The sequence below is a fragment of the Lycium ferocissimum genome, chromosome 12 (assembly GCF_029784015.1).
Source record: "Lycium ferocissimum isolate CSIRO_LF1 chromosome 12, AGI_CSIRO_Lferr_CH_V1, whole genome shotgun sequence".
Classification (NCBI taxonomy): domain Eukaryota; kingdom Viridiplantae; phylum Streptophyta; class Magnoliopsida; order Solanales; family Solanaceae; genus Lycium; species Lycium ferocissimum.
Window position 1 is genome coordinate 57,985,213 of NC_081353.1, and position 25,725 is coordinate 58,010,937.

At 38.5% G+C, this 25,725-nt stretch overlaps 2 long non-coding RNA genes across 4 annotated transcripts in view; one reads left to right on the forward strand and one right to left on the reverse strand.

Annotated features, from left to right (window-relative positions):
- Positions 1-5,532: 5,532 nt before the first annotated feature.
- The window catches only part of LOC132041130 (uncharacterized), a 20,538-nt gene continuing 345 nt past the window's right edge, over positions 5,533-25,725 (reverse strand). Inside the window, exon 2 of the long non-coding RNA XR_009410914.1 lies at positions 5,533-5,799. This is a non-coding gene — a long non-coding RNA (uncharacterized LOC132041130). The remainder of the gene's footprint in view (positions 5,800-25,725) is intronic.
- Positions 18,258-22,944, forward strand: LOC132041129 (uncharacterized). Of its 3 annotated transcripts, XR_009410913.1 has the most exons (6): positions 18,258-18,479; positions 18,812-18,882; positions 19,459-19,524; positions 20,697-20,800; positions 21,688-21,829; positions 22,477-22,944. It is a non-coding gene; the product is annotated as an uncharacterized LOC132041129 (long non-coding RNA). The 3 variants fall into 3 exon arrangements; XR_009410911.1 differs by having other exon boundaries at positions 18,258-18,882; XR_009410912.1 differs by having other exon boundaries at positions 18,258-18,882; positions 22,625-22,944.

Consider the following 25,725-nt stretch of genomic DNA (forward strand, 5'->3'; position numbering starts at 1 on the left):
GACTGAAGTGCAGATATACATTAAAAAATATAAAAAATAAAAATTAAAAGTGTGCTAAATGTGTTTGTTAGATTAGATATGACTAGAGTGTTCTTGTTTTCAGAAGTTGGTTTCTTGAGATGACTGAATAGAGAGTTCTAGAGAGAACAGAAACCGACGACTTGTTAAAACACTAGTTACAAAACCTCGTGTTGTGGGCCCAAATGCAGGTGAAAATATTGAGATTAATAGTTAACTCAAAAATAGTTTGTGAAAATATCAACTTATATTCCAGTAAATGATTAAATTACTACTATATATAAGAGAGGATCCTAAATTTTTGTAGTCCTCAGATAATTTTCTCTCTCCATTTTACCCCTAATTGAAGTTTTACTTACCTTCTAATTTTTAACCCATTTTAGTAAATTTGAATGACTTCCAAATACTACAAGGAGTGATTATGTGGAAAAGGTGATGGTGACGCCACACATACCTATTTGTTCACCAAATTGATCCAAAAGTTATTGTCTTTATTTGATGTGGAAATGATTATTAAAATTATTTCAAATTATCTTTTTACCTTTTCTCCTTCGAAATTTATTATAGACAAGTACAAAGGTAGTCGTGACATTCTCTTCTACCTCAGTAAATGCTTAATTATTAAATTAAAAATTATTTTTCATATAGAACTAAAAAAGTCTGAAAAAAAAGTAATTAAAAAAGTACAAGTAATCTCTCTGGATAATAATAATGCTAAGTAATTCCAAACAAGAGTGATTTTTCCATATTTTTGGATATTAATGTTTTACAAAAGATGAGATAATCATAGTTTTATATAATTTAAGACAAATGGTTAGTTAAATGTATACTAAAGCTACATCGTTTAAGAAATTACAATATAGATTTATGAAATATAATTAAATTAAATTAAGAAAAAATAAACAATACACATCGTTTTTCTTAACATGCATATTTTAAGGAAAAAGAAAAATTAAAGTAAGAAAAATAAATAATTTTATTTACTTTCCAATTCTTGTCGTCCTTTCAAGACTTTAATTATTTTAATTTTAAATGTTGTCTTTATTTATAAGTTAACTTATCATACAACAACTTTTAGCATTAAATATTTTTGATGTTGCTTGAATATCGTGATTATTTTCTTTTCTTCCAAAAATGAGTTAACCAATATAAGTTTACTTGAGAAAAAATATTTAAGTTAATCCAATATATAGGTAAAACTCAATTTGAATCATTAAGGACTCTAATCTCAAAAAAGCTTAGTAAAATTAAATGGAGAAGAACTTTGGTGCATGCATTTGTTTGAAATTAAAAAGGAAGTCTAAATAAACTCTAGGAAAAATGTTGTTTTTTTAACATACATTTTTTTATATGATTTAATATTTTAGAAACATTGAGAAATTGTTGAACTACCTTTACAACTGATATTACAAAAAAAAAAAAAAACTAGAGTAGAAGAAAAGCACACAAAAAAAAGTTATTTGGGCCCGGACTTAGCACAGGCCAAATGCCACTAGTAGATATTTCTATTATATATAAACGTGAAAGAAGTACGAACACTGCTATCAATTATTGTACTAGCAGCAATGTCAATTGTACTATAAACTTGGACCAATCTCATTGGTCATTGAATTTGTTATCCCTCTCTATACACACGTGTACTGTATTTCTATTTACACATGTTTCCTTCAATTTTCCACATAACACCTCTTCCCTTGATTTCTAGGGGTTTTCTTTAGCAAATACTTACCTGTACACGTGTATTCCACTTTTACCTTCATTTTATCACTCTATTATAGAAAGCACATGAAATTATACTCTAAGCAGGGACTAACATGTGTACATTTCAGAAGTTTAATATTAATTGTAATTCTTGTGTGTTTAGTTTATAGGTCTCCACGTGTCCGCAATGTCTTAATTGTTCTTTCGTTTCCTTCATTTGGCATATACTCCCTCTGTCTCAATTTAAGTGTCTAAGTTTGACTAGACAATAAAAATAGACTTTTAAATCTTGTGGTTCTAAATTAAAAATGTGTATAATATAATAAAATATCCTTTGAATCTTGTGATTATAAACTTGACATGTAGAATATTTGAATTGTCAACTTACTAAATATAAAAAGAGGCGGACATAACCAAAATAAGACAAATTTTAACAACAATTGAGAAATTAAGGGAAAAATAAAAGGAAAAGAAACATAATATGGAGACTCACTAAGGAGTTTCGTTTGTGGATTGCTTCTTCGCTTAATCGCTTCCCCTCTTAATTTTTTCATTGCTCCTCTTTGCTTTGATATTTAGTTTTTCATTTGTTGATTATTTTATTCTTCTTTGCAATTCTCTGGTAGTATTTTTATTATATATAAGTGGCAAAGGAGGACGGACACAACATTGACAAATTGTACAAAAAGCTGTCTGAGTTATACACTAAATTTGGACTTATTTCAATTGTACTTAATTTCTTTTCTTTTTTTTCCAGTTGTGGGTCCACTTCATTTAACAAGTACTACTACTTGGTTTTCCACCTATTCTCTATATACGTGTATTCCACTTTTATGTTATCATATTTCTTTACTTCTACACTTCATTTTATTACTCCATTATAGGAAGCACATGAAATTGTACTCTAAGTAGGGACTAACATATGTACCTTTCAGAAGTTTAACATTAATTCTACCTCTTGTGTATTTACTTTTTAGCTCCCATGTGTCCGCAGTGTTACACCTTGTAGTTTTGTGCATTGAGATTCGTAGTACGTTGGTGTCTTAGTTTTGGACACTGGGATTTGTTTCAAAGATATATGAGGTTCGACATGTTTAACTTGTGTTTATAAGTGCTTAAATTCATGTTTTGGGGAGTTACGGAAGGATTGGAGAATAAGTAAATCGAAGTGGGAAGGTTCGTCAAAAGTTGTTTGTGAGAAATATGGTATATCGGTCGTATAAGTGAGATATGGTCCGTACTTTGAGATATCGACCGTATTTAAGGATTTTAAAAATTTCCAGAGAAGGCAGTTTTGGAGGTGGTATTATACGACCAACTATACGGACCGTACAATTTTATATGGCCAGGATGTTGGTCGTATAATGTTTATACGGCCAAGGATGCGGACCGTATATATATGATGTTACACCTCGCAAAATTTTCGCGTTGGTTGTGAGGTAAACTAGCGTAAGCCGGAGAGGCCATGGAACCTTTATAAGTTTAAGGAAGACTTTTAACAAGTGTTAAAGTTTCCGGGATCAAGCAAATCGAAGAAATTAAGTTTGTCGAAACTTTGGGAAAACTTGGCAGAATTTTGGACAGGATTTTTGGTCCAACTTGAGGGAGGTATATCTCTTAGCATATGAGGAGTTACGAAATGCATAAGCTATGTAAATTCAAGTTCAGAGAGTCTTTTTTCCAATGCAACTGACAGATTGCAAATCTGAGATACGAGGCCAAAGTTACGGCCTGTATAATATTATACGATCGAAAATATGAATCGTATAATAGTATACGACCAAGCTACATGAACTGTATAATACAAAGTCGGTGGAAATTTCCAGAATTTAAGTATGATGACCCTTCTTCATTTTAATAATTTTAGACATAACCCCAAGTCCTAGAAACCTCTAGAGACCTCTCCAAACACATTCAAACATATTTCTAAGCCTAAATCAAAGATCAAGGTGAAGATTAAAGTGTTTAGGGTTCCCAAGTGAGCTTTACACTTGTCTTCTCTTCTTGAAGATGCTTGGGTGAGTGTTTGTAAGGTGGAGTAACCTTGGAATTGAAGTGTTCTTGAATTTTCGGTAAGATTTCATCTTAGTTTCGTGCTTATGAGTTTATTTGGTAATTATGTCAAGATTTGAAGAAAAGAAATTGGAGGAAAAGTTCAAATATGAAATTGATGATATTTTGAGTTGTGAATTAACTTGAGCTATAATTATTAGCATGTTTTGAGCATAATCTTGTTATTAGGATAATAATGATGTTCAAGAAGTGTCGTATACAAGTGTATAAGGGGTTGTGTTGAAGTTGTTGTTATGGATTGATTATGAAAAGAAGTTTTGGGATTGAATTGAGTTTAGTTTGAATGAAATCTTTTGATTATGGAATTGTTGATATTTTATTGTGGTTTGGGAGTTGTTTTGAGGATTGGAGGAAGTAGAAGATATAAGGGAAATGCTGTCCGATTTTCATTAGCTTACCAATTAATTTAGTTTGACCTTATAAACGTTTCAATGACTTACCCTTAGTGCGAATCATCTTGAATGTGAGATTTATAAGCTCGAAAGCATAGGCTTTAAGTAAATTAAGGAGACGACAAGGTATGTTAAGGCTGTCCCTTTCTTTCTTACGGCATGATCTTTTGATACAAACTCATTCACATGATATCCATAATGCCCTTAATTTTTAGAAATGCTAGAAGCTTATGGTTGTAATGGTTCGCTTTTTCGCGCGGGTTTAAGGCACAAAAAGGCTAATACGAACTCGTTGACGCTTTTTCGAACTTGTTTTGAAAAAAGAGTTGCCACCTAATTTTTTGAAAATTAGGAAAACTGGTTTTGAATGGTTTATTCAAATACCATGAAAAAACCTTCGTAATCTAGAGTTCTAGGTAAGGGTTTTGGTGATCCCCTGGGGAAGGTGTTAGGCACCCCAAAGATTAAGGATTCGTACTATACAGTTGACCTTCGAATTCCAGCGTATGAGTATTTGTTTAAACTGCTTGTTTGTGTTTATTTTCCCGTAAAAAAAAGAATTGTCATGCATATCATATATTTTGGAAGAATATATCCCCTTTATTTATAGGGGTATCGTAGTTTTGGATTTATATCATCCGAGTAGAAATAGTTTCCTTTTATATATAAGGAATAAGTATAAATTGTAAAGGAAAACATCGTTTATAAGCTATTTGTACTCGTACACTGGGGTTCGGGTTGACTCGTATTGGTATGTTTCAGTCTTATCCGGAACTTTATATTACGCGTAGGTTCTTTAATCGTTTATAAAGGCATTTTATATTTGAACGAGTATATCCCGTCTGAAAATATAAGTTAATTTGGGTTACTTTGGGTCAAAACAATGCTTCATGCTAAAAGGACCTTCATTTATCTCTATTTTTCCAGAAATGAGACTCATGACTTTTGCAAAATCTTATTTTTTGTTTAAGTCTCTGAAAACCGGCCCAATATTGTGCCAAATTGATTATTTATGAAATTGTAAGATTGAGCCCAATTTGTTGAATCTGTCCATTTAAAGCTGATTTTTTTTTTTCGAAAATTCAGTTTGGAATAGGAACTCAATTAATCAACTCATTTTCATGAAATAACTTTATTATATAAAACTTGATTTGCTTATTTAAACTTGAAAAAATCAATAGTGATCTGTTTTGAAAGCAGTTTTTTTGAAAAAAGGTCTCACTTTGATACTTGGTTGTAGGAAAAGAAAAAGAAAGAAATTACATTTGAGTCCGTGCTTTTGAAAAATCGTGTAAGGGGACCCAAAGTCAACTAAACGGCATAAGAACCGTTGTCCTAAGACGTCTAATTCCAATCATAAGGATTTTCCACTATAATATGAGTTTGAATACACTTTTTACAAGTACATCAAGATGGGAATGAGTCTACGAATAAATATAAAGAGACTAAGTTAGACTAGGGGCGTACCAAGCCCCTAGTTGGCCATTTTCACCCATGGCTGGGCCTTCAGCCCACCTCGCTATGTTCTTTATCTTCCTAGACTCTATTTTGAAGTAGTATTCCCACTTGGGCCTTGGGTCCAAGGGGTGGCTTTATGCATTTGTGACCCGAGCGGCTGCGTGGTAGGAGGAGGAGAGAAAAAGAAAAAGACACCTGTTAGTTTATAATCGCTGAACTTATCACTAAGGTAAATAACTAAAGTTATAAACACACACACATGCATAAGATAAAGTACACACACACACACACACATACACACACACACACACACACACACACACATATATAAGGCAACCTATACTTGATCCATACTTACCCCTTTGCCTACTCCAATAAAGCTCAAGTTATCCTAAGACTTAGGCGTGGATGGGGACTAGGTCTGGATCCCGTATTTCCGATGTCGCACAAGTTCCAAGGGGTTTCGAGAAAGCCCAGGCATGGCTAACACCGGGAGATTAAGAAAACCCCAAATTACCACACTTAGCCTTAGATTCATTTGGGCCTTATTGAGAGAGGACAGAGAGAGCACAGAACCCAAAGTGTTATGGTCATACAAGTAACATACTAGTAGTTAGTGCACTTTCAATGAGTAGCCATGGAGCAATACACTTTCAATGAGTAGCCATGGAGCAATATACAAATATGTACACTGAAACAAACATTATAGAGAACCTTGATGTCACAAAATGGCACTTGACCAATCAAATATAATTTCTTTTGAAGGGACAAAGACAAGCAGCACCAGCAGTTGCAAACAGAGGCAAAAGGAAGGAAACAAGCAGTTGCCAAGGGCAGATACAACAAACCACAATACTTGCATAGGCTCAAACAGTTAAGCCAGATGACAACCAACCTCAAAAATATTTGTATAAGCATCTCATGTCCAGCAGGTGACAACTAACCTCAACCAATTAAAACCCAACATGATTAGACTTAGGCAGGCATGTCCAGTATGCATACTAAAGTGGAGAGAGGTGTACATGATCTGATGTAGGCAACAATGCTGAGCAAAATGAAATGCCTTGGAGGTTATGTGATCACACACAAGTGAGCATACAAGGTGTTTCAACCAGAAGGAGAAGCAAAAAAGGAGAGAAGCACACAAGAAAAACAAAGTCAAAAGGAACAGGGGTGTCCTGCAAAAACCACAGGGAAAACAGTAGCACGGAGTGGTATGGGTATGCAGCTCATGGTCCTGGGGGTAAAAAAAGACAAAGGCAAGGCTACAAGGGAAGCTAATAGGCAAAAACAGATGTGGGTCATGGAAGAAGAGTCTGGAGGCCATGAACCAGACACACAGATGTAGCAGCCAAGACAAGGTCAAAGCATGATTATAAGAAAAAAGAGTTTCACTCCACAGATGCAAAATAGGAAAGTGTCAATGGCAATGTCACATAGGTATAGGGTAAATAAAACACAAACCTGAGGACTTCAAATGTCTCAAAATAGTTTGGTCCTAGCTCTATGCCATGGGAGGAGGACAAGACAGAGTATCAGCAGAGAAAACAACACACACAGTCTCAGATAAATGGGGTTCAGACAGTGTTTCAGACAACAAAACAAAATAAAGCAGGTGTGTGCTACCTAGTCCTAATGTGATCTAGGAAAATGCAGGAATAATACTAAGTCAAGGTCCCAAGGATGGTCCAAGGTAGGAACTACATTAGGTCACAGACCTGGCTAGGCACTTCATCATTGTACTCTAGATAAAATTTACAATTTTAGGAGGCAGCTTACAGTAGAAATAATGCAAATAAATTTTGCTACCCCAGTAAAAAATAAGCAGAAAACAAAATCTGTGGCAAGCCAGGGGTGGATTTAAGACAGACAAAAAGGATCACAAAAGAAAAGAAAAAAAATCTTGAAAACAGAATAAAGAAATAAACAACATTAGGTAGAACAGCAACTAAAGCTCAAAAATGGTTCCCTTAAGGAAAGAAACAGGTTTAGACAAGCAAAAGAAGCTTGAGCATGTGCTACTTAGTCTAAAACATGGCCTGGGGATGGGGAAATGATGCAGTAAGTCAACATATAATAGGAGACCAATACATACACATCACAGAGGTTACAGAATCAGAGGCACATCTCTGTGTTTCTTTTATCAAATTCTACAAGTTTTTGTGAAGCCAGGGTGAACTCAAATAACATAAAGCTTTTGTAACTCAACATTGAGATAAAAAGTGGACAAGAAGTACAACCAGATATAGAACAGGCTTAGCACAAACAAAGGATGTCACAAACAATTCTGAGCATAGTAGAGGAGAAAAGGAAAAGGAAGGAAAGCAAGCACTTCACAGAATGGTTGGAAAGGGAAACAAAACATCCTCACACTGATTTTGAAAAAAAGGAGAAACAAGCACTTCATAAAATGGTTTTGAAAAGAGACAGACACTTCACAGGAATGGCTTTGAAAAAAGAAACAAACACTTCACAGAAAAAATGGTTTTTGAAAAGAAACAAACACTTCACAGAAAATGGTTTTTGAAAAGAAACAAACACTCCACACACTTTTAAACTGATAACTCTAAGCTAGGATACACATCACTCTTCACCATCACACAATAGCCTCAGGAAGGGATCTTGAAGATTAGAACTTAGAACTCTAACACCCAAAGGCCATGAGTGTCACAGTCATCACACAAGGACATGAAAACAAAATTTTGGATTTGCAGAGAGGAAACAAGTGCAAAGCTTCCCAGTGGTAGATTACATAGGAGTGGACAAGGCAAGAGATCAAGCATTTTAACCATGAAATTAAGCAGAAAAGGTGTTTGTTTTCACTTTTATCAATAAGAAAGAAGAAGAAGCTGATCCTATGTTATGAACCTGGAACCAAAATGAATTTACAATAATAAGTGCCTATAAATGAAATGCATAATGCAACTAGTTAACCATCTACCCGTTCTGTTTTTTAAAGCATGATGGAGTTCTACTTAAGCCCTAGATGTGTACAAGTGTCTTATGATTTGAGAAAAAGAATTTGAAATCAAATTTAGGAGTGACATACTGATATTCTAGAAAATCTTTGACCTCAAGTTTTTAAACAAACATCAGACAAGTTTCTTTTTTTGAAAACTGGACCTATTAGCCTTACAATTAACTTCTCAAAATAGCCACAAGCTTTAAGAGAGATAAAACTGACAGGACTTATCACATAAGATGCCTTCATCAAATTACAGGGACACACCTAACACATAAACACAGAGAGGAGAAACAACATTTTAGCTTTATGGGTCAAATCTCTATTAGACAGGCTCACAAGGATTTTATGGAGAATAGAGGAGTAAATCATTTTGAGAGAAAGAAAAAAAAAGAAAGACCATTCCACAATAATCATCTTGACCAAAAATGAGACTTAACAATCCTATGATCACATAACCTATCTAAACTTATTCCTTAAGTGAAACAGTCAATCAGACAAGGCACAACATCAAGGTAATAATTAGACCAGGTTGGAATACTTAGTCAGTTTTTAAGAGGGTCCAAACCATCCCTATTCCCCTTTTAGCATCTTTGTCTCAATATACCTTATTACAACCCCAAAGTGCCAAGTTTTATAAAATAGACAGGGTTTCGGTGAGACAACAAGGATCAGGCCAAACAAATTGCCAAGTATAATAAGCAGGAATCGACAAAGAGCACACATGACCTTCACCAATTTGGGAATCCAAACACCATTAGAGAGCAAACAGGGTCTGACCAGGTCCAACACATGACAACTTCAAGCTTTCAAAATAGGCCAAATCATTTTGAGGGGAGACAATGTGATACCTAGACTAAGTTCAATCTACTTAGACTTTTCAACCTCTCCAACAAATATATGACTTGGTAAGACATTAGCAAACAAGCTGAAGCTCAACATGATGGGTCTTTACCATTTTTAAACACATAACCACATTAACAAGCAGTAATCATGTTAGGTTCATACACAGGTAAGCTTAGCTTTCTAATGAAACTTGTGATCAAGCAGGACAGACCATGATCCATTGGTTCAAGTCATCAAAACTCCTAATTACACATAATCACACAGGTCAAACAATGATTAGACTGGGCAGCCTACTTCAAACAAACCTCTTGGCCCTTCCCCTTTATCACTCCCCATCCCAGGAAAAATTCTTACTGAGAAAAACCGGATATAAGGCAAACCAGGTTGCTCAATGAGCTTGTGACTTCAAACTAGCCTCATGAACCTAATTTCATTATATGAGATACACAGGACTTAAACCATTCACAATTTCAAATGACCTATTTTAACCTTAATTCACAACACAGGACCTATACTAAACAACACACCAGCATGAACCCCAAACTAGACCCTTTGCATGAAACACTTAAAAATATTTAGACAGTCATGATGAGATGAAGAAAATCCAGAAAAAAATCCACATTAGACTAACTCTCTCCTACTCAGAACATAACCCCAAAACTACCTTCAAAGGCCTTTGATCACAACTGAACAGCCAAGGGCACAAACAGGGAAGCTAAATGGAAATACAAGTGAGGCAAGTTCATTTGCTCAATATTATAGCCTATGTTAGGTGCTAGGAAAAGAACTAACTAGCTGTGCAAAGCATGAACAAAGATTCAGACTGAGAAGTTAAATCAAAACAATCTAATCCGTTTGGGAATTATTCTATAACTCACATGAGACTCCTTAATTAAATAAAAATGCTGACAAGATCAAACGGGAATCACAACAAGTGCATCAGGATTGAGCTTTGCTTTTAAACCACATGGAATTACAAGGACTAAGTACAATGTGGACTCCAGAACTAAAAGAAAAAGAAAAAAAGATTGGACCAGACATATTGAATTAACCATCTTGTCCTAAGCCATACACAAACCTTGACTAGGGATAATGCCAGCAGAACTAACATATGAAGGGTAGCTAACGCGTCCGCAAACTCATTTTGGGCTCTTGGGGTATGGCTGAAGTCGATGTTCTTGAATTTCCCACATAGTCTTTGCACCGAATTCACATACAGGAGTATCTTATTGTTTTTGGTTGCCCAACTTCCTTTTACCTGATTTATGAGCAAATTGGAGTCCCCGATTACTAACAATTGTGGTACGTTCATATCCAATTCTATCCTAAGGCCGAGGACGCATGCTTTGTATTTCACCATGTTGTTAGTACACCTGAAGTTGAGCTTCACGTCCATCGGATAGTGTTGTCCTGTTTCTGATATCAACACCGCCCCGATGCCTGACCCTTTGTAATTGACCGCCCCGTCAAAGAATAGCCTCCATCCTTTGTATGGCTCCGTCAATTCTTCTTCCATAGCTAGTACCTTCTCATCTGGGAAGAAAGTCCGTAAAGGCTCAAGCTCGTTATCGACGGGGCTTTTTGCTAGTAGGTCGGCCATGGCTTCTTCTTTGATTGCCTTTTGTGCTACGTCTATGATGTCAAATTCACTTAGCGTCATCTGCCATTTAGCCAACTTTCCCATGGGCATTGGTTGCCTGAAAATATATCTCATGGATCCATTCGAGATATGAGGTGGGTGGTGAACACCGATAGGTAGTGCCTCAGCTTTTGAGCGATCCAAGTCAGAGCACAGCAGGTCTTTTATACGAGCATGTACCGCGCCTCGCAGGATGTAAACTTCTTGCTCGGATAGTAAATGGCATGTTCCCTCTTGCCTTCCTCTTTGTGATGGGCGAGCATACAACCAAAAGCATTTTTAAACTTGACGGATACGAAGAGAGGACTTCGCTTGCACGGGCGGCACCGAGCCGAACGGGGGAGATTGGAGAGATATCTCTTGATTTTGTCGAATGCCTTGGGAATTCCTCCATCCGATTCATGGGAGAGTCTTTCTTGAGCAATTTAAGGATTGGCTCCATGATCACGGTGGACTGGCTACGAACCGCCCAATGTAGTTCAACCTTCCCACGAAACTCATGACCTCTTTCTTGGTTTTGGGCGGCGGTAATTCCTGAATCGCTTTGATTTTAGTAGGATCTAATTTAATGCCCCTGCGGCTGTCTATGAATCCTAACAACTTTCTAGCGAGCACTTCAAATGAGCACTTAGCAGGGTTTAGCTTTAGGTTGAATTTATGAAGCCTGTCGAAGAACTTGCACAAGTGCACGGTGTGTTCCGAGCTTTCTTTTGACTTTATGATGACATCATCTACATAGACGTCGATCTCTCGATGCATCATATCATGGAGCAGGGTATTCATAGCCCTCATGTATGTGGCTCCGGCATTTTTGAAGCCGAATGACATTACTCTATAATGATAGACTCCCCAAGTGGTGATGAAGGGTGTCTTTTCAGCGTCATCCTCATTCATGAGTATTTAATGGTATCCAGCAAAATAATCTATGAACGACTGTAGCTCGTGCTTGGCACAATTATCTATCAGGATGTGGATGTTCGGGAGAGGCAAGTTATCCTTCGGACTGGCTCGGTTGCGATCTCGGTAGTCCATACAGATTCGGATCTTTCCGTCCTTCTTGGTGTCACGACCCAACCAGAGGGCCATGACGGGTACCCGGAGCTAGCCTACCGAGCACCACTCATCATACTCATCATCAAATTTAACGTAGATCAACACAATTCTCAAAAAAGCGTACCATGAAAGGATCTTCAATTACTCCTCAAAATATATGTATATGTACAAGTCCACGAGGCTACAAGATAATATACCAAACGAACACTAAAGAAATCATAAGATATCTACTGCCCACATATGTATATATGTATATATGTAAGCTGTCTGAGTCATATATCATTACTTGCCCGCGCCCGGGTATCCAGCGTTCGGGATAGTCATCTCACGCCGCCTACTAGTGGTGACTGCCCGGCCAATTAGGCCCGATATAAATATCATCATCCATAAGCCGCCCAATTACGCCCAGCGTAGAGGTGTCTGCCCAGCCAACTAGGCCCGGTATAATCATATATAAAAATAAGAATGCATGTGAGCCCAATCAAAGCTACAATCATATCGAAGTGACGTAAGGTCGGTGACCTCCGATTGTATTATGGAACATTCATCATCACTATGTCTCACCTTGAAGGAGCTAATATTATAAGGTGAGACAACAACAAGAAATAACATCAATGAATTCATGAAATAAGATTGTTAACTCATAATAGCATCATCTCATAAGCTTCAGAATCTTTAAAAAATAGGATCATCATCATCATCATAGAACATTTGTTGTCTCTAGGCCATGAGGGGCTCTTAATAATCTTAGACTTTTAACTTTGGAATGTAAGAAGGTCATGGAAATATAAAGGGAAAATCATAATATAAGAGTCATGCCTTTGAAAGAGAGAGGACTAGCCTTAACATACCTTTACGTCTTCTTGACGACTAAACGTTCTCCTTCCAAGCTCGTAACTCTACGTTCAAGAGAATTCGTACTAAATTAGATCATTTAAAACATGCTTAAGTCTAAACTAAAGCGACTAAGAGCTAACGAAATTGGGCAATATTTCCTTTGTTTCGTCATCCTTCTTCATATATGAAACAACTCCTAAATATCGACAACAACACCCATAATATCATAATCAATAGATTCTTCAAATTAAGCTTTGTTTAATTCTCAAGACTCCCTTTCAAAATCATCCATAATCGTAGCTACAACACACATCATATCCCCTTTCATATAATACTTCCTCAACATTAGTGTCATTTACAACAAGAGTATACTCATGGCATATCAAGAACTATGACTCAAGTCAAGTTACTATTCAAGAATATCATTAAATCCATGTTTGAGCTTCATATTCCTCTTCCTTCCTTCATTCAAGTTACTCCACAACCAAATACTCTTACTAACATGAAATAGATGTAAAACTCACTTTTATTGTGTACGGATGAACTTTGGATCAAAGTATCTCACTTGAATGGAACTCCAACTTCACTACCCAAAGAAATCTTGAACTTTACAAACCCTAGAGAGCCTCTCCACACTTGATTCTTTTAATTCTTGGTTAATAATCTTTGATTTCCCTTGGGTTCATGATAATATGGTGTGTGGAATGTTTTAGAGCTTTCAATAGTTTAGGAGAAGTATGGAAATGAAAATTTGGAACAAGGGTCGTGCCTATATGAAAAGAGAAAAAAGTGACCCGACCCGGTTATACGGCCAATTATACGGGCCGTATAAATTATACGGTCCATACAATTGGACCGTATAATCCTACCAGGGGTCACTCTCCTCTGGAAGTATTCTACGGACCATTATACGGGCCGTATAAATTATACGGTCCGCACAAAAGGCCGTACAATTATGAATTTCCTGAAACTTGCTCTAGCCGCTTCGTTCAACCTCCAATCCTTGCGGAACCTTCTTGGAACTTGTTTAACACTTCATTAACCATATAAGGAGCCCTATAACTCCTTCCCAAGACATTACTAAACAATCGTTACCTCGACAATTGCAAAAGCCTCCCCAAACACGACTTATACTTTACTTCCTTCGACGAACTTAGTTTCACCAATTCATATAACTTCAATATCTTGTCGTATACACCTTAAAGCTACCAAATGCCCTCCTTAAAGTCATAAGGACTTCATGTCCGCGTCAAGTTTGCATTAGTCTATTCACAGCCCAACGATATGAAATATCCAAGGTATAACACTTAGGTACCGGCACTATGTTGGTCACCCAAGTGGGGTAGGACGTTACTTTCACTATTCTTGAATCGATTTGTTTTTTGACTTCGTCCTTTATCCTGATACTCATGTCTGGTTTGAACGTTCGTGTTCTTTGTTTGACTGGGGCAAAACCCTCCTTGATGGGCAATATGTGGGCCACTATCTCGGTCTTTCGACTCACTGCATATCCGCGTACGACCAAGCGAAGACATCCACATATTCCTTTAGTAGAGCTATGAGCTCTTTCTTTTGCGGGCCCCCTAAATGAGCGCTGATTAGTGTCTCCTTGACATCTTCTCCGTCACCGAGGTCGACCACCTCAGTTTTGTCCATATTTGGATTCTTCTTTTCTTCCAATTTTTCCAACTCTTCTACCAACCCTTCTGGCATCATTGTCGATTCATTGTATTCTTCATACTCTTGCTGGTCACCTTCTTCACTCGTTTCGTGACACGTCATGACATTTTTGGTTGTTTTATTATGATTATTACTGAAAAAAGTGAGGTGGAGTAAAATCAGGCTTATTATTGATTGTTATTGCTTAATTATAAAAGAAAATTGTTATTATTAACTAGTAAAAGTAATGATTTGTGCGGATCGAAGCTTTCATTAATTCAAAAGGGTAATTGATTACAACTGCGGTGCTAGTTCGGAACAACGTTGGGCCATTCCCATTTTAAAACACCGTAAAATACTTTCTAGAAAAGGGGTGACACTCGGGCCTCAGCCGATGTCACCTTTTTTAGCAAAAGGTTTTTCCAAGAAAAGTCCATCTCTCTACCGAGGAGCCAAGAGAGGGGTGGATGTCCAATTATTCAGGCGGTCTTCTGGCCTCAAGCTGCGTATGCTGGGCGTTTCCTAACTTTCTTCAACGATCGCGTAGCATCCCTCTTCTTTGAACAGTGATTCGAGACTTTCACCAGCTTCCTCTTCATTCAGCATCGGCATCTTTCTGGGGAATGACTGGTACAAACCCGGGATTGGGCTAGGTAGATTCCTTGTTCTGGGCTCCCTCCTAATTGCCCTCGTGAGCTCATCTTCGTTAGGGGTATACCCTAGACCGAAATGGTAGTTTTCTTTCGGGATTGGCACAGGTTCTGTTATCCCTTCGAGGTCCTTTCCTAGACCTTTTCCTGTTTCAAAACCATTTCTCAGCAGGGTAGAGGAAATCATCCTATAGACTGCCGGCATAGGCTTGTTGACTTCTTTTTCTGCATAGGTGGCCCCTACGTATTCCACTATGTGAAAATTAGGGAAATGAAAACTCCTTTCAATCACAGGGACGGTGTTGTAAGGATGCTTCTGTGTATCCTTCTCAGCCGCTACTATGATCTCTTGTCCCTACCACTCGAATTTTATGGCCTGGTGAAGGCTTGATGGCACTGCACCGACAGAGTGGATCCAGGGCCTTCCCAGGAGCATGTTATAATTGGCAGTGATCGCCATGACTTGGAACTCTGCTGTGAAGGAGGCAGGCCCGACCCAGATCTGTAGGTCGACCTCTCCTAAAGAATCACTTAAGGATCCGTCGAATCCCCTGACGTTTGTCGCGCTCTGGCGGATCTTTCCCACATCATAGCCAAGCTGTGTCAGGGTGGTCGCGGGGCAGATGTTGAGGCCCGACCCGTTGTCCACTAGTACCCTTCCTACGGCCTTGTCACGGTATTCTAGGGTGATATGGAGGGCTTTGTTGTGGGATGTCCCTTCGACGGGCAGTTCTTCCTTAGAAAAGCAGATCTTATGCTCCCCAATGATATGGGCCACTAGCCTAACCAAATCTTCACTACCCGTTCATGCTGATACGTGCGTATCATCCAATACCTTCATAAAGGAATGCCTATGAGACAGTGAGCTAGCCAACAGTGACAACACCGAGATTTGCGCCGGTGTTTTCTTCAAATGCTCAACGATGGAATAGTCTTTGGGCTGCATACGTCGCTAGAAATCTTCGGCCCCTAATATAAACACGAACCAACTCTTCAGGAGTGTAGCACCTTCCTGAATGAGTTATACCTTGTGTCATTGATGCCTGCACAGTGATTGGCCTTTTGAGGTCAGGCGCAATCTGTTGCGCTACCTGAGCTACCACAGGTGCTGGGATCAAGGTTCTGAACACGGCCTTAGGAACTCTCGGGTTAGGGATCAAGACCTTGAATTTGGGTTGTTCTTGGAGAGTGAGGGAAGTGATCGTTCATTCCAGAGGCTTGGTGATTTTGGGAGACAACGTTCCACAAGCTTCCTAGTCTTTATCTTTTTCTATTATGTGGACCCCACCATTTTCATAATTCGGCAGTGGGTTCGTGTTTACGTTAGGGGCGGCAGTTTTCAAGACGATTTCCCTTTTGTCGATTAGATCCTGAATTTTGTGTTTCAGGTTTATGCAATTCTCTGTGTTGTGCCCGACCCCCTCCCGAGTGGAGGGCACAAGTTTGATAGGCCCTGTAGAATCGGCTTTCGGGCTGTGTCAGTTTTGGTGGGGCTTTCTGAATTAGCCCTGCGATCAGCAACCTCTCCAGCAGTCTAGCCCTTGGCTCGAGGAGCGTCGTAAATTCCCTCACAGGCCTCTTCTCGAAAGCTGGACGTGGTGCATTATATGTAGGGGGTAGTGGCTGATTTTGGTAGTTCTGGGCTTGATAGGCTTGTAGGGGGTTGTTTTGTGGTGGACGGTAGTTTTGCTGGAGTGGCAGATGGTATGTTTGTTGTGGTGGTGGCTGGTAAGGGGTGGATACACGGATACTAGACGGAGCCGTGTATGCTGGCACCGCGGTGGTAAATGTTAGTTGTATGTAATAAATGGGTGCTGGGCTGTACGGAAGGGTAGAGTAATTTAGAAGCGGTGGGGGCTTATTAGGAAGGTGAGGGTCCTTTTGGGTTAGAAATGTGGGATACGCTTGCCACATCCTCTTTCTTCTTGCGGAAGATTCCCGCGGTAGCTTGTCCGGATGCTTTGTTGAATATACTGACGATCTTTCCAGATTTGAGGTCGTCTTCTATGGCCTCTCCCATCTTTACCAATTCAGAGAACGGCCTTCCGGCCATGGACAGCATACTATCATAAAAATTCGGCTCTTGTGACCTGATGAATACGGAAAGAGTTCTCCCTTGCTCATTGGCGGTACGCACAGGACGCCTCGGCCCCTCCTGCTCGCGAATTCTCTGTAGTTTTTCGTTGATTTTTGCTTGACCTTTTCAAGGTATTAGCGGTCTAGAACGGTCTCGATATTAAACCAAAACCTATCCATGAAGGATTCTACCATGTCTTTCTAGCGGAGCCATTGGCGCATGTACTGTGTGAAGAACCATTTTGCGGCTTCACCAGTCAGGCTACGATTGAATAATCGCATGATCAGGGGTTTATTCTTCTTTATTCTAACTAACTGGTCGCAGTATGCACGGAGGTGGGCTTTGGGGTTCCCTGTCCCATTGAACATTTCAAATTTTAGGATTTTAAACCCTTCTGGCAGGTCTAAATCCTGGTGCATGCACAAGTCATTATATCTTAGGCCTGTCGCCTTCCTTGTGGACCTGTTGGACTTTTCTAACAACTCCTCCATCTTCTTCTCCATGTTTTTCTCTCGCTTGTCCTGTTCAGCCCTCCAAATCCTTTCCATCTCCTCGTAGTGATCCAGTTCCTTGTGTCCTGGGGAGGATTCATTTGGCATGTTGGGAGTGAAGAAGGATACTTGGGGGTGGTATGGTTGAACGGGATAGTGGTGTTTTGCCCCGTAGGCGGGACTGGTGCGTGTGCTTGGCTTGTTTGATTGAAGAATATCACTACAAGAAAGTTGACTTTTAATGACCAGTGCTTTATGAAGGACACAAAATCCAGTCGTTAGAAGTAAATTAACAACGACTAAATATTTTTACGACCGTTAAAGTTAATTTTTAGATTAGCACTACCAACTGGACAATATCCGGACCATAAAAATGACAATAGCCGGTTGTTAGAAGCAATGTTTTGGCTGAAAAAAGAGATGACTCCCATTATTCCCTTAAAATTCTCCATTACCAAATAAAAAGAAACCTCCAATTCATTAAAAGAGGGAACTAACTCTTTAGTCCATTGCTAGGGTTACATGAAGTGGCTGTCTCTACCTTCCCCTTCACTTCAAGGTTGCAATCAGTATATGACTTCTAAATATTGGCAAGGATCTAGGACGGATTTGCGATTTTAAGGGTAGTTCGGTTCAATTGGATTTAAATGTTTAATTTACATTCATAAAATCTCGTTTCTTGGTGAAGCCTTTGAACTTCTCTTGGGACGAATCTATATTCCAGCTCCAATTGATTTGTTTGTTTTCCTAATTTTGTTTTTAAGTCCTGAGAGAGAGCACACAATGTTCTGTTGATGTTTTCCTTACGACTGCTAGATATCTTAATGATGAAGTTAGAAACGTTCTTCCTCAATTGCCTTCTGAACAAAAGTTTTGATATCATGCAATTTAAATCCACATTCTTTAATTAAACCTTTGAGAGTTAGATTTTTACTATTATTTTCTTTGTTTTTAGGATAAATCTGCTAGTACACCTAGCTGAAGAAGTTCCACGATCAAGCATTGTGCCTTCAAGCATTGGTGCAGGTAATTTAGAAGCATGAATTTCTAAAGTAAATATTTGGTCATCTTTCAATTTTTTTCCTTAAGAAATTCATCTGTCGTGTTAGATTCTGCTGCTTGTTTCCCTTTTATTTTGTTGTCTCTGTTGATGAAATTTTTTCCCAATCTATATTATGTTAATTGAAGGCTTAGGTTAACAGTCTTGTATTCATGTTCGTTGATGACTGCTTAAATTTCTTTGGCGGTGTTTTGTGTTTGTATCAGTTTACTCTTGCTTTTTGGCTGTCGTTGAGTGGCTGCATAATTGATATACTCAAGCATTGCGTCTCTTAGGTTCATCCTTGCAGTCGTCCTGTATATGATCTCAGATCGTTTAGGTTCTCAAACTCTTGTTATTCTTTGTGACTTTCAATAAATCTTGCTTTGTGACTTTCAATTTTCAACTCTTGGTTGTAAGGGGAGGACGCACTAGATTTTCTTGGGTGGAAGAGGAATTGTGCCATTTCATTATTGTTGACTATCAAACAAATCAAAATAAGAAAACAAGATGCAAGATTGAAGTACAGTTTCTTATATTTACATTTTGGTAAACTTTTGCAGGAAATTTTGTTTCAAGCTTCAGACTTGAAAGTGCTGGAGCACTAGGCTCTTTATTGAACAGAACATGTATGTTGCAAATTCGACATGTATTTAGTTTATATATATGTAATTAGTCCTGGAGACAATTTTCTTTCATCCTAAAATTGAATAAGAAATTGAGATTATTTGTTTATTTAGAATCCAGTTATGTTGCTCATACTATCCCCTCACATCTATCAGCTAAAATGTGCTTCTTCCATGAAAAGAAGATATGTTGAAAAGATGCTTCTATGTTTGTAGTTAATAAGTTGTGAATGTGCTAGTTTTCACTAACTATCACAACAAGGTATAAAATACTAATTTAGAGAGTTTAACCTGATTTTCTAAGTTGTCACTAGTGATACTAAATATGATATGAGGCATTCTATTCCTTGAGTTTTAGTTTTGAAACATTAAAATGTATCAAGTTTCCCGACAGCATAGTATTGTTGTTTCCTCACCTATATAAAATAAAGGGAAGCTATTTGAGAAAATGCCTCTCTATGTTCTTCCTCTTGGCAGGATCTACAAGACGCAGTAAGCATAAATAGTATTTTTATAAGGTAAAGTATGCAGTAAGCATACATAGTTGAAAATTATGGATAAGTAAAATCATCAACATGCACCTGCATAGGCTGAACTGGTAGCGAAAGTTTGAGAGCTGAAGCACTACATTAACTACAATATTTGTAGAGACCAGGACTCAGATACTTGAGGCAAAATAATGCTGGGTGATTTCTTCTCACCTAATTCATATGACGCCTTAGCTATTTAGATCTTCCATCCTGTTGAGATCATCATTTTGCAATTTCATTTTAACTTAAACATTGGTGCTTCATGATATGGTTACCTATGGATGCATCAACCAGTACCAGATAAGAAATTGATTTGGTGACAACTCTTCTAACTTCATAACTGCATGGTTATTTCTTTCTTCTTTTTTCTAGTTTCACTGGTGGTGTTTAGGTGGTTTGTGGAAACCAGAAGCCTTTTCCAATTGCTAAAAGAAAAATTATAACATGTCAAAAGGGGAAAAACATGAAAAGGCATGCTCATTTAGTTTTATTTGTATGTTTAGGTGGTCCATGGATTGGCAAAGGTACATTTGGAAGCTTGGTGGTGTTTATCCGTTTAATGAGCATGCTACTGAATCTCCGTCTTCACTTTCCAAATTCAGCTAATAGACCTAGAGCGATCACTAATAGTAGTATAATAATTAGGAAATTTGACAGTGGAGGTGGTGATCCACAACTTCTCAGATTTTGGACGAAGGGCATGAATATGTGTTGGTCCCAAAAGAAATATGGGAGAAGCTCTCCGAGTGGTAAGTTTTCTTGCATATTTCTGTTTCAACCTTCCATTATCAGCCGTATAGTGGAACTTCTCTTTGCAACAAAGCTTATGGTGTTCTGGAAAATTCACCAATTTTTTTTCATGAATAGAAGATACTCCATTCTTTTGAAGACATTTTTTTGTTAAACACCAGTTATGCAAAATTCCCTATGGTTTTCTTCTGGGAACTTCACTAGTAGAAAAAAGTTCTCTGTGGATGGTTATGGTCGACGTCAAAATGAGGAGTGTTTTCTGTTCCTTAATAGTCGCTCAATTTCATTTCAAGTTTCTTACTTTTCTTTTTAGTCTGTTTCGAAAAGAATACCTCTTTCTATATATGGAAACTCCTTAATTCCCACATTCTACGTGGCTTGTTTTTTACTATAAGATTCAGGGGACATTTTGGTACATAACAAACATCTTTGATTTATTACCACAAGATTAAAAAGTCTCCATCCTTTTCTTAAAATCCGTACCTAGTCAAACTAAGACATTCAAATTTAAATAGAGTGAGTAATTCTTTTTCATATTCAATGGAAGGGGAGCTGAATTGGAGTAGTAACTCTCCTTCTCACAAATAACTGTGTCTTTACTAGTTGTGGTCTCAATAAACCCTTTTATAGCTGGAAGAGGAGCTGAATTGGAGCAGTAGCTCTCCGTCTCACAAATAACTGTGTCTATGCTAGGGGCTCAAAAAACTATTTTAGGGTGATTATGCAAAATATTGACTTTTTTCTAGGATTCACATGCTATTGTTTTCCCAGGTTGTGGATACATGCTAGTGATCTGCCAATATTGTGAGTGAAGTATCGCATTTTTTTCACTTGCTATCCTTTCCTAATTTTTTTTTTTTTTGGGGTAAACACTCGATGCCATTAGATACAAAGGAGGACCAGTATTAGCTCGGAAAATAATTTATGTGGGAGATGCCAACCAACTTAGCATGGAGGTGTTCCTGTTATGTCTCAGCTTATTTGATACTAGAGATAAAAGCCACAAGGTTACAAGGTTAAGCGAAATGGTATATTATGGCCTTCCCTCTCTATTTGATATGAAGTCATTTCTTGCCACTCAAAACAAAAATATCACTTAATGTTAGGGTGCACTCTTGTTGCATTATCTTTTGCTTTTTATTTCTAATTACAAACAGTGTACATCCACTTTGCCATTCAGCTGGCCGTCTAGGCCATTAGAATAACATCGGTAAATGCAGAATCTCATTAATGCGTTTGCTGTAACAATCTCAGTTATATCTCGTCACTTGGTTCTAGTTTACATAAATATCCGTGGAATATAGATTTTCTCATTGTCATCAATACTATTATTGTTGTCCGTATCATTATCAATTTGAAAATGTGATAAAAGTTGGGGGGAGGGGTGGAAAATGATGTCTGATCTGCTATTGGACGCATACATAAACTTGCTAATTGAACTGTAGTGGTCTTTTTATGCACTTTTGCACCCTCTTTTAATATAATTAGTGAATGTATGGAACTGTTAGCTATGTAGAGGAAGATCAATAAAGTTATTAAATGGTACTCTATTTTACTGTTGTCCGAAATTCATCAATGTGACTCTAGCTGTATCTTCTGATCGCTATTTTGGTGTTCTGCTCTGTTTAAATATGTTTTTCAGTTATTAAACTTTAAAAGATGTGATATGTTTCAGGCATCTTGACATGAACTCTAATTCATAGTTGTAGACTCAAAGGAATGGCGCCAGCAAAAGATTTGTTCTATTTCATGTCATGAAGCAGAATTTTTTTTTAGAATGAGACAAAAAAACTCATCCTTCTATCATTTTCTGGATTACATAGGCACACATCTCGGATTATTTTTATAAAATGAAACATAATGTGTTAGTTGCTTCAAACCAAAAACTGGAGGACTCCAACTAGCAGATGAATCAAGATGTGATTTTCTCATACAATATAAACCCTTATATTACTAGGTGCTCCAATGGAAAATGAGAAAGACTAGCTTATAGTGATATGCATTAGTAAGAGAGATCATTTGGTTTTTCACATTAACTAAAATAATCTAAGCATAATATTTCGCATAAGTAATACAATGTTTGGTTTGTTGAAAAGATATTTAGTTATATCTTCTATTGTTGAATTGATCGAAATATGGATTACTGACTTCTTCCACATTTTTCTTAGTATTAGTCGTTTATAATTTGTTCAGCGTATTAGGGGCATTTGCACTTGCATTTTGTTTCACTTGTTAATTAAAACATTATTCAGATTATCCACCAAGTAGATACCTTCTCTGCCTTGAAATTTGAGAACTTTTTCTGGTTAAAGTCTAAATTTCACTCTATTGAAACACGAGATATACTTGAAGCTATTAATTGGCTGCATTTGTTCATTCAATCAAAACAATATTTTCTCCAATTTATTTAGTTAGTGATTAAATTATTCATTTGTTTTCCAATAAAAAAGTAGCTTGCGGGAATTATGTCACTTAAGCATACGAACTTGTTTTTAACGTATCGAGAATTTGAAGTCCATGAGTACATGTCATTTGAAGAACGTTTTTACAATACAAACGCAATAGGTTTTTATTTTGTTAGTGGTGTTTTAAAATGTTATCTTCTGTACATATGCCACAATTTTTCTCCTTTTTTAGTTTTTAAGGAGTTAGATGAAAATAATGTCATTAGCGAAGGGAAATGTGGCCCGTAATACTCTCTAAGGACAAGATTTTTAAATAGTTAAATGGGCATTAGCAAAGGGAATTTTGCCATTAGCGATGGGAAAATCGGTCGCTAAAAAGTAGATAACGACCGTATTTATTTCCTCGTTAAAGGATCTTTAACAACCGGGCTTCAAATGCGTCGTTAACTTTTAAAGTCGGGGCTTTTAACTTCCGGCTACGACCGAATTGTTTCGGTCATTATAGACTTACAGTGACCGGATTTGGACTTTTAACGACTAGAATTCCCCTCGCTAAAGGTGCTTTTCCTTGTAGTGAATACCGGTTGAGGGGCTTGGTATGTGGGGACTGAGTGAGCGGTTCCTGGGACTTGAGCATTTTTAGCTGGTGGTGGAGTACAGTAGGGGGGGCCAGCATGATTTGGGTTGGCGTAGCTTTAGTGGCTAGGGCGTGTTCCCGGCGAGTAGACAAAACGCCCGGCACCGGCGGAGCTTAAAAAGAAAAGCGGGGAGGGCCCTTTCTCTCTCGCCGAGCGAGCCTTTTTCTCGTGTCGTCGCTCCCTCTTGGCTACCTTCTCCCGAGCAGCTTACTCGTGGTTACCGTGTCGCGATAACATCCTCGTGGCCGCCGCCTCTGCGAGTCCCGAGCGTCCCCGTTGCGAAAGCGAGCTCATTTCTTGTTTCTCGCAGTTACCAATCATTTTGTCCTTTCCTTTGCCTGGTATGATGCTAACCCCGTCAGATCTTGTGAATATGTTAGCTTTTCGTATCATTAATTAATTGGCCCCTTTCTCTATAAGATCGTATAACTCAACCACAAAGAATGTTATTTCTCGTAAATCAAACGTAAAGGCGAATATCAAATGTGGGTATTTAAAGCACAACAAAGACATAAGATCGCGTATATTAAAGTTTGGGTACTCTTTGATCCGACGTCGAAAGTCTGGATATCGTGGGCTTTTACATGCTCTCAAAGGCGGGTTCGTTTGGTGGTTGCCATTGATTTCTAGTACACGCGCCGAACTCCGGGGCTTGTTATTTAGCGAACGGAATTTAAAATTCTGAAACAAGAAAGTGATCGAGTCTTACGAGACCGCCTACGTATCCCGCTCGTGGGAAATCGTGCCCTACGTAGTTCGATTACAAAGGTGGATACACATTTTTCCTAAATATCCTTTTGACTAATCCTAGCTACGTATCCCTGCATTTCCAGTTCGATCAGTGGCTTCTTGCGTATCCTCTTCACTGAACATCAAAGGCGCTGCCTTCTTTACGTTTTTTGGCGTAGGGCGTAGGTAACATTTGTGTAAAAGACGGACACACCTGTATTATCTACCCAAAAGTATAATTCCCGTAAGCCGTTGTCCTTACGAACTTGCTTTCTCGTGTCGACCTTTCCTCGCTCGTAACCACGCGGGAGCGGGCCCAAAATCGTCCGTCCCGAATTTTTCTTTCGGTTTGGTTCCATCCTTAAATCAGCCCCCCGGCCCCCGAGGTACGGGAAAACTTTTTCTTCATTGCAAAGGGGTGAGGTTCCAAGCCGACCTTTTAAGAACCCAAAAGGGAAAAGGGAGGATTTTCGGGCGGAAATCATACCGCCATATTTTTTTCGGAACCCCTCCCCGGGGCGGGGGCCAGCGGCCCAAAAGCCCCGATGTTTTTATCTTTTAAGACTAACAATCCTCTTTTTAGTGCATCATTAAAGGGTGCCTCCTGGGAGATGAAAGGAAATCTTTTTAGGCTCCCGGTCGGGACCAAAACCCCCCCAGGGTGCAATCCATCCCGCGCCATCATTTTTTGTACCTCCTTACAAGGACAAAAAACTCGAACAAAAATCGCTGGGGCAGCCCACGGGTCGGCGGGGGAAATTTTTGCCCTTCCAAATTTCTTAAAGCCAATTTACCCGGGCGGGAAAAGACGGGCGGGGGGGAAATCTTTCCCTTTCCCCGGGGCAAACCCCAAACCTTGTCCGGTTATTTTTGGAACTGGGGAACATATAAAAGGGGTTCTCCCTCCTTCGACCCCTACCAAGGCTCTTCCAGTCCCGAGGTTTTCCCCCCTTTCCCCCGGTTCCTTTTTCTTTTCTTTTCGTTTTCTTCCTCCTCCCCGTTTTCCCTCCTTCGGGGGTCCTCTTCCCGGCTCCGCCCCCCCCGGGGTCGTGAAACACCCAGGGTCCGAACCCGCCCCGTTCCCCTTTGGTTTTCCCCCGGTTCCTTCCGGGTGTTCGTTTCTTTCAGGAAATTATTTTAAACCCAACCCCA